Source organism: Rhamphochromis longiceps, linkage group LG4 (genome assembly GCF_057381845.1).
Source record: "Rhamphochromis longiceps isolate RC_006_pf linkage group LG4, R_longiceps_female_GT1.1, whole genome shotgun sequence".
NCBI classification, from domain to species: Eukaryota; Metazoa; Chordata; class Actinopteri; order Cichliformes; family Cichlidae; genus Rhamphochromis; species Rhamphochromis longiceps.
The window spans coordinates 12,167,075-12,178,039 of record NC_140560.1 but is presented as its reverse complement, the minus strand read 5'-3'; the positions used below and the strand labels follow the sequence as shown (position 1 = coordinate 12,178,039).

Genomic DNA, 10,965 nt, shown 5'->3' with positions numbered 1-10,965 from the left:
CAGTTCAACCAGATATATCCTTCAAGAGGAAGTGGGTGAGGGAAACAATTAATAACAAACCTAATACAAAACACCACAGAGAAACAACCAGTCTAGAAGCATTTAAACAAGAGAAAGACGATAATGTTCGTCACCCTCACGATCAGGATTATGCCAATGGGAATGAGACCCAGGGCCAGGAAGCAAATAAAGACGCAACATCTTTGCCTGCCTGTCATTTCAGGGGGAAAGGGCCAAGACATGTTTACTTAGCTTGGATGTCTTCCAATAGAGGATGATGGGGCAGAGAAAGGTGGTCCAGTTCCCCCCACCTCGCCAAGGGCGTGTTCTAGGAGTTAAAGAGCAACAACCTGCAATCTGTACCAAAAAATCTTCATAGTCCCACCGGAAAATCATAAGAGTAATAAACGATTCAGCTCAACAGACAAGTATCATGTTCAGGTTTCTCCAATCATTAAATCACTATTATTGCCACAATTTGCTTTATTCACCCTTTGGGCAATGTTATTCCAAGAGAGAGAGAGAGAGAGAGAGAGAGAGAGAGAGAGAGAGAGAGAGAGAGAGAGAGAGAGAGAGAGAGAGAGAGAGAGAGAGAGAGAGAGAGAGCCCCTAATGGCCAGTTAGTGGGCTCTAGGTCAAACTGTCCCCCAAATTTGTTATTTGTTATTATTACTTGTTTTCATGTCACTTGTCTGTTTTCTACTGCACCCCTCTCACCAAAGCAAAGCAAACATTAGCAGCACATTGACCGTAGTCAGGCATCCTCATTCCATAGGTGCTATAAAACATTTCCTGTAAAAGAATCACAGTTTTCAAGACAGGGTGTGTCTCCCCCAACACTCTCACCAGAATACAGTGTAATAGCATCCCCAACTCCTAACCCATAAACACCGTTTCTTCACACATCCGCCCAGAAATCCTGTAATAGAAAAACATTAAAACTGTAACCCTGTAGGGAAGAAAATGTAAATGGTAACGCTGCGCAGTCACCTCTGTAAGCAACACAAGACACAAAAATGGCATTTACAGGTTCACTCATCCTCGAATATTTTGTCATCCTTCTACTCCTGTAAAAGAAACCCACATAAATTCATCCACCCTTTTATCCTATCTAGGTGGAGGTGGTTAACCTTGAGTCATGGTCAAGTCTTGTCATCTTTTACCAGTCAGTCCGTTTGTTTTTATTCCCAGTCTTTCATCCATTCATCCGTTCTTTGCTGATAGTGAAACCTGTCGTCGCATCTAGTTTCCACACTCAGCAAAATGACGTCATCTCAAAAAGAAACAAGAACTTGAGTTTGGATTACCTCGCTGAATCCTTTTTTAAACAGGGACTCTCTTTTCTAATTGTCCCCACAAGTGTTTCCTCCAGAACCCATTTCAATGCGGAGAAACTCACTTACAACAATTTTCTCGCCGACGTGTAATGCTTGTAATTTCCGATGTGCAGATCTGCTTAAAGAAAAGATTCACAAACAAAAATCAGTAAATATAAAACAAAATAAAATGAAAAATAACAAAAACAAAATGCAGACGCCCGGGTCTTAGGACTTGTCACTGAATATTCTTCCCATCAATAAAAATACCAACCTAAACCTACACAGAGTCAAATCAACACCACCTCAACCTTTTCATATTCATAAACCTATATGTTTTGCGTTCGTGAAACAAAATTGAACCATTAAGTAAGTTGAGCTCTTGAAATGTTTTAATTCTCTTAATTCTGCCAGTTTATTTCAACACTTATTCAATGACTTTTATTCAACTGCTACTTGGTCACTCGACTTTTACCTGTTCAAATTGCCTAGGGTTCAACAAAGTCTAGATCCCCGTTATCATGAAACTTGAACGGTGTACGATGATTTACTTACAGTAATTTAGCATCATTACTCAACCTAGCTCTACTACTGGCACTGCGTGACTTTTCTCACACTGGAAACCAGAATTTAGTACAGAACTTTAATGCCTCAGGCAATCGCGTTCAAGGGCTGCCCCCCCCTTCTCTTCTTCTTTGTCCGTGTGTTCCTCCTTTATTAAATCTCCATCACAATGACGTGGCGCTCTGAAATAAAACTCACACTGTTAATTCCTCGTTTTCACTCTGCACCACTGCTCAGAGTGTTTTCTTTTCTTTTTAGTGTAGAGTAAACAATTAAGTCGAGGCCTTAAGCCCCAGATATCTCGCACGGGCATCATTTTCATAACCAAACCGCTCCGGACTCTGCTCCCCAGACCACACAAATGCCCTCTGGGCTTATTATTATAGCAAATTCTGTATTTGACTTTGTTGTGTGCAGCATTGAGCCTTTGTCAGTAAAGCATTCTTCATTGCAGCAGCTGGAGCATTGTGTGTCACTTCTTAGTAAATTAAATCAACATTTTGATTTTAGTGCATGGGTATGTATCAGTTTTTACTCCCTCAACAAGTGCATAAGTGTTCATGTGTGTGTTTCCCTTCATTCTAAGTAGGCGCATGCAGAAGTGTGTGTTCGTGTGTTGGTATATGTTTGTGTTCATCACCTTCCTGTTCTGTAGTTTAGGTAAACCAGCGGCCTGACGCATGGCCTAGGGTCCTCCCCTCCTCTTTGGGTCTGTTTTCATCCGTTGTTGCAGCTGCCTGCATCTTCTCCTTGTACCTTGACCCTTTTGCTTCTGCCTTCTGCAGCTCTGCTGTTCGGCTCTTCTCAGAGGTCAGCATCCTTCTGCTCACCGTCCCTTTTCCTCCGGGCTTAATGCGCGTCTCGTCACAGCTCTGTCAGCTGACGCAGCCTGGGAATTTCCCCCGTGTAGTGAAACGGGCTTTAGGTTTAGTGCTCTCCGTCTCTGCTGCATGAGATCACTCTTTTGCAGCACTGTTGACATCCTCAAGTTGTTGTTGTGAGTCCAGCTGCTGTGGCCTTCAGGGGTCAAAGGGTCAAAGATGGTCGCGGAGAGGGCAACGATGGTAGAGGGGAGGGTAGGAGTCCAGGTCAGCTTCGGCTCTCAGAAAAAACAAAAACAAAACAAAACAGGCGAACAGGAAAATGATGTTGTGTTGGCTGTGCTGTGTTGGCTGTGTTATCCCGAGAGGGGAGAAACAACGAGATCTCGTCTCCCCCCTTTTTTTGTTTTTGTTTTTTTTTTTTTTTTTTCACCATATAATCAACTCATAACCCCTCAAGTTGACAGGACAACACAGGTACGTGTTAAAATTCTTAAGATCCTGTTTAGAAACCTAAAAAGGAATTTCCTATCATTCAGTAGTCATTTGTCTTAAACAATCAACAAAAACATGTCCCAAGTCGACCCTTTTAACCACTAAATTTGTCGTGTCCTCACTTAATCCTCAGACCAGTGTCTTTGTCTTTTGACGTTACGTTGTTGTCCTGCAACCCAAAGCGTTTAATTGTCAGTAATGTATAAACTATATCATTTAAAAACAGGTGTATGTTAAGTGTCGCTACTTTAACCTTGCATGTACGTGCACATGTATGTAAGCTGTTTCTTCATTGCATGTATGGGTGCGTCTGTATATGGGTTACTTTAACTTTTTCTCAAACGAGGCATTTCTCTAACACGCACATGTGTCTGTTCCTCACCCTTCTCATATCTTTCTCTGGTTGTGTGTGGTTTTATTTGTTTCAGTGATTTACCAGTAACATCTTTTCCTTTTCTCCATGTCTTCCGCCAGAGGTTAACACTGGTGAGATTCAGGGACACAGCACCCAGAGCAGTTCAGCGAGAAAAACCCGCCTCAAACTACATTCTCTCTTTTTTGTTTTACCGGGAGGGGTGAGGACAACTCTGGTGTCCAGCCGTGAATTATAGCCAAAGCTTGGCCTGTCTTCTGCTGCCGTACTCAGGCTTCCAGGTTAAGAAAAAACACCTGTATGAAGACACTAAACATACATTTAGTATTTGTATAAACATAACTGCCTAAATCATTGAACTCTTGAGGAGGGTGTATTTCAGAATCAGAATCAAAATCAAAAACTTTATTGTCATTGTCATGAGACCGACGACATTAAGAATGGTCCCCGATCATTGCATCATCCCTAGTAATATCAAATATAAAAAACAATAAAATTCAATCAATAAAATAGATAGAATACTTAAAATACTAAGTATTCCCACCGTCATGCTTCAGACCGTGCATAGATTAACACAAGAGTGGCATGGTGGACATTTTTGTAGTATTCAGATGTGTCATTGCAGTTGGATAACAGCTGTGTTTGAGTCTATTAGTCCTTGCTCTGATTGCCCTGTACCGTCTGCCTTAGGGCAACAGTTCGAACAGGGAGTGGCCAGGATGTGAGGTGTCTTTTATGATGTTTTGGGCCTTTTTAAAACAGTGGGCGTTGTTTGACTCTTTACTAACTTTAAAACCCCACCATAACAATTTCTCACTGACAAACTTCTATGCATCCATTTAAACATGCCAAGCCAGCACAAAATCACACACATACCCCTACAGCAAAGCTTTAACATAACCACAATGCAACTCCTCCCTTAAACGGGAGAAATCACCCTGAATCAACCAACTCTATATAAAACGTCAAACAAAGATAAACCACAAACATTTCTACACTTCTGTGTCTTCCACGCAGCACAATAGGCAGAAAAACACCGATTACTCACAGTCTACAACAAAAGAAAAACCTGCTCTTTTCACAACTCTCACAGCTAAAGTCAAAACTCTTACCCAGTGCCTCTGAAATAATAAAAAAATCACCAAATACTCGATTACTCTTTTCACTCGCTCCCTCTCACTCCCTTCTTCCTCATACAGCATACACGCTCGCTCCCGCGGACCCGCTCGGCCCCGCGGGCTCACTCGGCCCCCACCTTTTTCCTCTCACAGAGACAGAGAGAGAGACCCTTTTCCTTTTTTTTTTATTTCTCCAGCACACATACACACACAGAATCCCAACTGAGAGAAAGAGGGAGAGAAGAGAAAAGAGTTGTAGAGAGGAAGTTTTTTAGCAGGAGTTTCAGATCTAACAGATTTATACAACTTATTTACACACACCGGTAATTTATGTTCTATTTATTGATTTTAAAGGAGAATTTGGGCCAGCTGGGTTTCTGCCTCTGTTAGGCACTAACAGCTGGGGCGCTGCTTTAAAGGTGAGTCAGCACTGAAATATCCCTTCAGGTGTTACCAGGCTTCTACCAAACCGGAGTCTGGCGGGTAACCTTGCCTAGAGCTTCCTGATAGGGGTGCTAGTTGGTTGTCACCTTGTTCACACGTCTCATTCACACTTCATACATTACCTGCAGTCACTCATTACCCTCCTTATGTATGTAATAAATGTGTAAAAAAAAAATTCTATGTGTGGTGTATTATTTTAACCAAAAGAGGAACCTAGTTCCTTTAATTGTGTAATCTGTGAACAACGGAGAACCAACTGTCCTGCCCAGTGTTCCACAGCAAGCATTCAGCGTGTATTTATGTGTGTCCAATATCAAACAGAACATCAAAACATTTAAAACACTAAAATCATCGGGGTTTTAAGAAGAGATCCGTTTTCTCCTATTGATCAAAGGGACCCCTCCTTTGGACTCCAACCAGTACTTCTCCTTTTTAAGTTTTAGAGGATCTTTTCTAATAAAGTCCTCTGGGCCTTCCTAACCCTTCTGTAGTTTAGAGAATATTACTAAAAAATATTCTCAAGGCCTTTAACCTTTTAATTTGTTTAGAAAGGCGTTACTAATAAACCCTTTCAAGGTCCCAGACCTGCACTGAGGTATGTATCCGACACCGGAGAGCAACCCGTCGGCTGCAACCGTGGTCAGACCTCAGTTCACTCTTATCTTTATTCACTTATTCACTTATTTCTTATTCACTTATCTCTTATTCACTTGTCTGATTCTCAACAAGCCTTAAGTAAGCCAGACAATTTTGGTTATGAATTACTAGGAGTTTGGACACTAAGTATTTTTATAATGTTCAATATAGCAGAAATAAAAGGTCTGCTTACCTTGTTTTTGTGTGCACACAGCTTTTGTCCAAACTCCGTTCACTCAGACCACGGCCGATGTCCTCCCATCCGTTCCAGTTGACCTGGAGCGGATCCTGTTCCGTGACGCCAATTGAAGGATATAAAAAAAACAACAACAGCAATAGAATAATATTAAACACAAAGTGAACCCGTCTTCCTTCATTAAATAGGTTCTTTTAGATGTTAAGGAGGAATTGACTTAACCAGGCTGGCGGAGAATGAAGACAACCGGACACCTGCAGCAGATGGGGAATCAGTGAACTTTTATTGAGACAGAGACAACCTCTCAACACAGCTCACATCAGGAGATTCCTAATATTTGCTGTGAGGATGGGTATATATTCTCTAAAACTTACAGGAGGGGGTTGTGAGGAAAGTGCTGCATTAGCAGAAAAACAACTCCATAAAAGGAAAGCGGCCTTGGGTGTTCTAGCCTCCTCGCTTGCAGATATCTTCCACCTGCAGGATGAGGCGATCGCTTCTTATCGCTCTCAAGGCCAAAGTCGTGAGCACACATTTTTATTACACAGTTGCACAGTAACTTTAAAGCTGAACAATATTTAAAGCTGAATAATGTTTGATCAGATTATATTTTCTTCAAGTTCTACAATGATTTAAAAGTAGTTGCGCAAAACAGAGCGTGCCCGCTCTAACGGGTTTTAAAGGGTTAACCCAATTTCCCTCGGGATGAATAAAGTATAATCAATCATAGTACAGTATTTCTGCTTTTTATAGGTGTACTGCCTCTGCTATGGTTGGGCAGTCAGCTAAACTCCTTCCTCACATCAAGACTCTGATGACACAATTCCCGGTTCACAGGTTTATTGACACATGGAAAGGTGAAACTGTAACAAACAGTACAAGGCATAATCACTGTACTTATTCACCATGTACATATATAACGATGAAAATATATTAACCCAGTGTCAGAGGATTTTTATGAAATACAATATAATCAAGTATAATCAAGTATAATCAAATGTGCCTTATATTCAAATACAATATAATCAAGTGTGCTTTATTTTCAAGTGTTCATATATTTTCACATAACCGAGTCTATTTGTTAACACAAACGCAATGTATTCTTTTTTAGTATCTGTGATGTCAGATAAGCATGATAAACTTCTGTATTCTTTACCCCAGTCTGGAAGGTCAGATAAGTTGAGATAATGCCTGACCTCTCCTCCTGTAACTGAAAAGAGGAAGTACTATGTAATCAGTTTTTTACCCTATAAATAAAGGAACAAGGCATGCACTCGGTGTGTGTTTTTGCTGAGAGGCACACACCCATGCGCATGTTTTAAAACTCTCTGAATTGGTCTGCAGTGTCTTATTTTCTCTTACTTGTGAACAAATGTCAAAACCCCTGACATTTTAATTGGTCCTTCGAGCGCGGATAACTGACTGTTATTTTTAACGTCTAGTTTTCCACAGACGGTCTTCATCGATCCTGACGTCGTGTTGCCTGCGCTGGAAAAAACCTGTGCACAGTAAAGAAGAAAATCCGGGAACGTCAAAAATTCGATCTCCGGTCAGCGTCCTATACAGACTCCACGGCGCCAGGACCAGATGAGCCGGATTCAAAACGCAGCACCACAGTAAGGTGAATATGAAACACTGCATTCCACCAAGCGCTAAAATACGTTGATATTGAGATTTTCCATCAAAATAGTGTGTAAACCTGGAAGCGCCGACAGATCTCAGTCCAAGAAGAGCGAAATTCTCAGTCCATAAGGGGACTCGGAGAAATCGCTATTAAAAGTTCCGGTTGCTCTGGGAAGCAGCTGGAACGGAACAGGTAGAAGGTGTTGCATAATAATAAAACGGAAAGTCTCAATAAAAAACTATAAAAACGCGCTCTGATTGTGTTAACTAAGAGGAGTGAGTTGTCATTTACGACCCAATACGCGGTCGAACCGCTCCTCAAATTGTTTTCCTGTGTACACTCACGAACTGGTTGGAGTGGGGAGAATAAGGTTGTGCGTCATCACGTAAAATCAATAACCGCTCTCTCGAATAGCGGGAGAGTAGAAGCTTGTTATTGATCACCGTCCCGCTCCTTCGTACCAGTGAAGGTGTCACAGTTCTGACGTAATTAGTTCAAAATGGGTAATTCTAAAACTAAAGTAAAATTAACAGCAGATGAAGAGTGGTTAGAAAAAAAACTGTTCAAATGCAGGAATAATCAGCGCAAATAGGTGGAGAAATCCACAGAAACTAAATTGTCCTACGTGGGAGGGAAAATGCAACCCTTCCGCTGTAACCACTTTAAGGGAGACCCTCCAAACAGAACTAAATAATGAAATATAGTTGGCATGACGATCATGCCCAGATTGTATGAAATAAATAAAAGGAAATCATTCATATGAAGACCTTGTTAAGGTTCAAAATATTGGGGATGGACACCAGAGGAAAAAACCCACAATAACAACACTGGTCCGGTCGGGTTGAGTCAAACGATGATTTAATGATCACACACGTGGGAGATGGACACTGTATGCAGACAGTCTCAGATCTCATCTCAAAAAACACATCACCATAGTTTTATGAAATCAGGGTATTAGAACGCCCCCTCATGCGTAGTGACAGGTGTAATACAATCAATGTTGACAATTTTATTTAACACAAAGAATAACATTGTCTCCTTCCCGAGGGCAGACGCTGACTGCCCCCGTCTCCTGGAACCGTCTGTACCCTGCTAAGACACAACATGGCAGCTACAAGGACTCTTTCATTTGTTAAGACCATCAGTGTGTATTGCTCTAAATCAAGTCTATAATATTAAATGAATATTGCTGGATCAGCTACTTCTACTTAAAACATATTAAAACATGACTAAGCACAAAATCACCAAGAATAACATCTTATAAGTGCTGTGTAAGCGTGTGCGGCCTTCCAAGCTCAAAGCCTTTGCCCTCCATAGATCAGTCAGACTCGCGCTGGCTGTAGCTTTTAACCTTTAATTACCTTGAGCACAACTCTAGAAAAAGCAACAAACTGCAATGTGTATGGAATGATCAGGGTTACATCTGCAATGGAAAATCATGTTATTATTCTGGTACCTGCAAGGAAAGATCAAACTAAAGTTATCACCATCACTGTAATGCAAAGAATAATGTAAGGTCAAAAACTTCAATTTATGCTTAATGCAAAGCTGGTTATATACTTCTAATGAACTAATAATGCCATATTAAAATATTAAATGATAATGAGAAAAACATCCCCTCCTTATTCTACAATTCCCTCTGTTGACCTCTGGAGAATCCAGAGGTCACAAACAGTTGTGTCCCTCCTTGGCCTACACATTCAGTTCTACATGCATCATTGGCATCATGGACATTGGAGTAAGGACTCCAGGGTCCACTGCCCTCACAGACATACTTTTGAACATTCTTCTGGCACAAGGGATGAGACAACAACAAATAACCATAATACCCACCACAACAGACAAAGAAAACATGACCGAAGCGATAACCCCCTTCCACCGTCCGAACACTCAGGTCAGCCAGCCTTCCAACGGACTATCAACACCGGAGTGATCATGCATAGTTTCAGAAAGGCTCTTTAGGCCCTTCAGAGCCTTGGTTACCGACACATTTGGAGCAGTCTTGTTTGGAATAAAATTACAACACTGATCGGCCAATATAGGACAAACGCCCCCTTTTTGTCCGCTAACGACATACCAAGGGCCATTCTATTCTGCACTCCCATTAACGAGGTCGGACCCACCTGCTCCGCCAACCCCTCCATGCCGTCTCTGGTGAGGTTAGAGAGCCTCAGTACATTATAGTGAACATAATTGATCCTATCTACGTTCTTGCGTTCTTAACCCTTTTGGATCAACCCCCGCTATTTCCACCCCCAGAACCAAATACATAGATTGTTTGCGATGCCAATTACCCAATGATAAGGTTAACGCGTTTCCAGAGGGGCTGAAATCCCTCTGTAGTTTAAGCCCGTTTTCTGATCCTAGTTCTAACGGTTCCCAATTTTGCCCTTGAGACGCTTGTGCCTCCTCCAACTCTTTTTTCTGCTTGTTCGCCCTGTCCTGCTCCAGCTGTAAACGATGCGAGACATGTCTTTCCCACTGCACCGAATCTGCTACGGCAAAATCTGGGTTTTTCTGTAGATCTTCCATGACCTGGTTTGGCAGCCCTGCCAGCACCGCTGAGCGAAACCACGCCCGATGCTCACCTTCTCTACCCGGATGGGTACCTGTTTCTAACAACCACTGATCTCTGGCTTTTTCTAAAAACTCTCTAGGTGTGTTTTGGGGGTCCCAAATTATTTTAGGTATGGCTCCTGTGTTAGGGGTTGGGTACTTTTCACGGACTGCGTCAGACAAAGCACATTGCACTTCATGATAAGGCAAATCATTTGCATAGCGAGTTGTGCGAGCTATGGCCTCTACATCTGCTAGCCCACCACCGAGCATACACCGCGCAGAAATGGCGCGAAAATCACCAATCGCAAGCTCCTCTCCTTCTGTTAGTCTGCCTAATTCACGCAACCACCTTGCAAATTATAATGAGTGCCTGCAGCTTTTTCTGCTTTGGTCACAGTTTTACACTGTCCCAATTTTCCCTTGCCTTTTGAACTCTTAAAAATAGGCCTCCTCTGTCCCTGCTCTTTTTTCACCTGTCTTGACCTAAAATTCCTGGCTATACTTGGTTCTGACGCGACTCCTCCTCTGTCGTTATCTTCGTCATCATCTTCCTCCTCTGAGGTAGATGAATCATTGTCGCTCTCCTCTTCTGCCATGCTTTTGGTCATTTTGTCCTTTACGGTCTTCAGCGTATTTAATACTTCCAATAGCCCTTGCGGGGCTTCAAGCAGTCGTCCGAATACTTCTCCTGCCCATGTGTCTGACTTGGCCATTGCTTTGGAATGTTTTGACCTGGTTTGGGCCTGCTCTTCTCTTGCTGGTGTTGGAAGCTCGATGAAAGCCGGTTGTGCTATCCTTTCCACCGGTGAAATCATTTCC

At 42.1% G+C, this 10,965-nt stretch overlaps 1 long non-coding RNA gene across 1 annotated transcript; it reads right to left on the bottom strand.

The window, feature by feature from the left end:
• Nucleotides 1-523: 523 nt before the first annotated feature.
• LOC146671138 (uncharacterized) lies at nt 524-6,430 on the bottom strand. Its single transcript, XR_014911407.1, has 2 exons — nt 6,186-6,430; nt 524-6,055 (listed from the first exon to the last, which is right to left on the bottom strand). It is a non-coding gene; the product is annotated as an uncharacterized LOC146671138 (long non-coding RNA).
• Nucleotides 6,431-10,965: the final 4,535 nt, after the last annotated feature.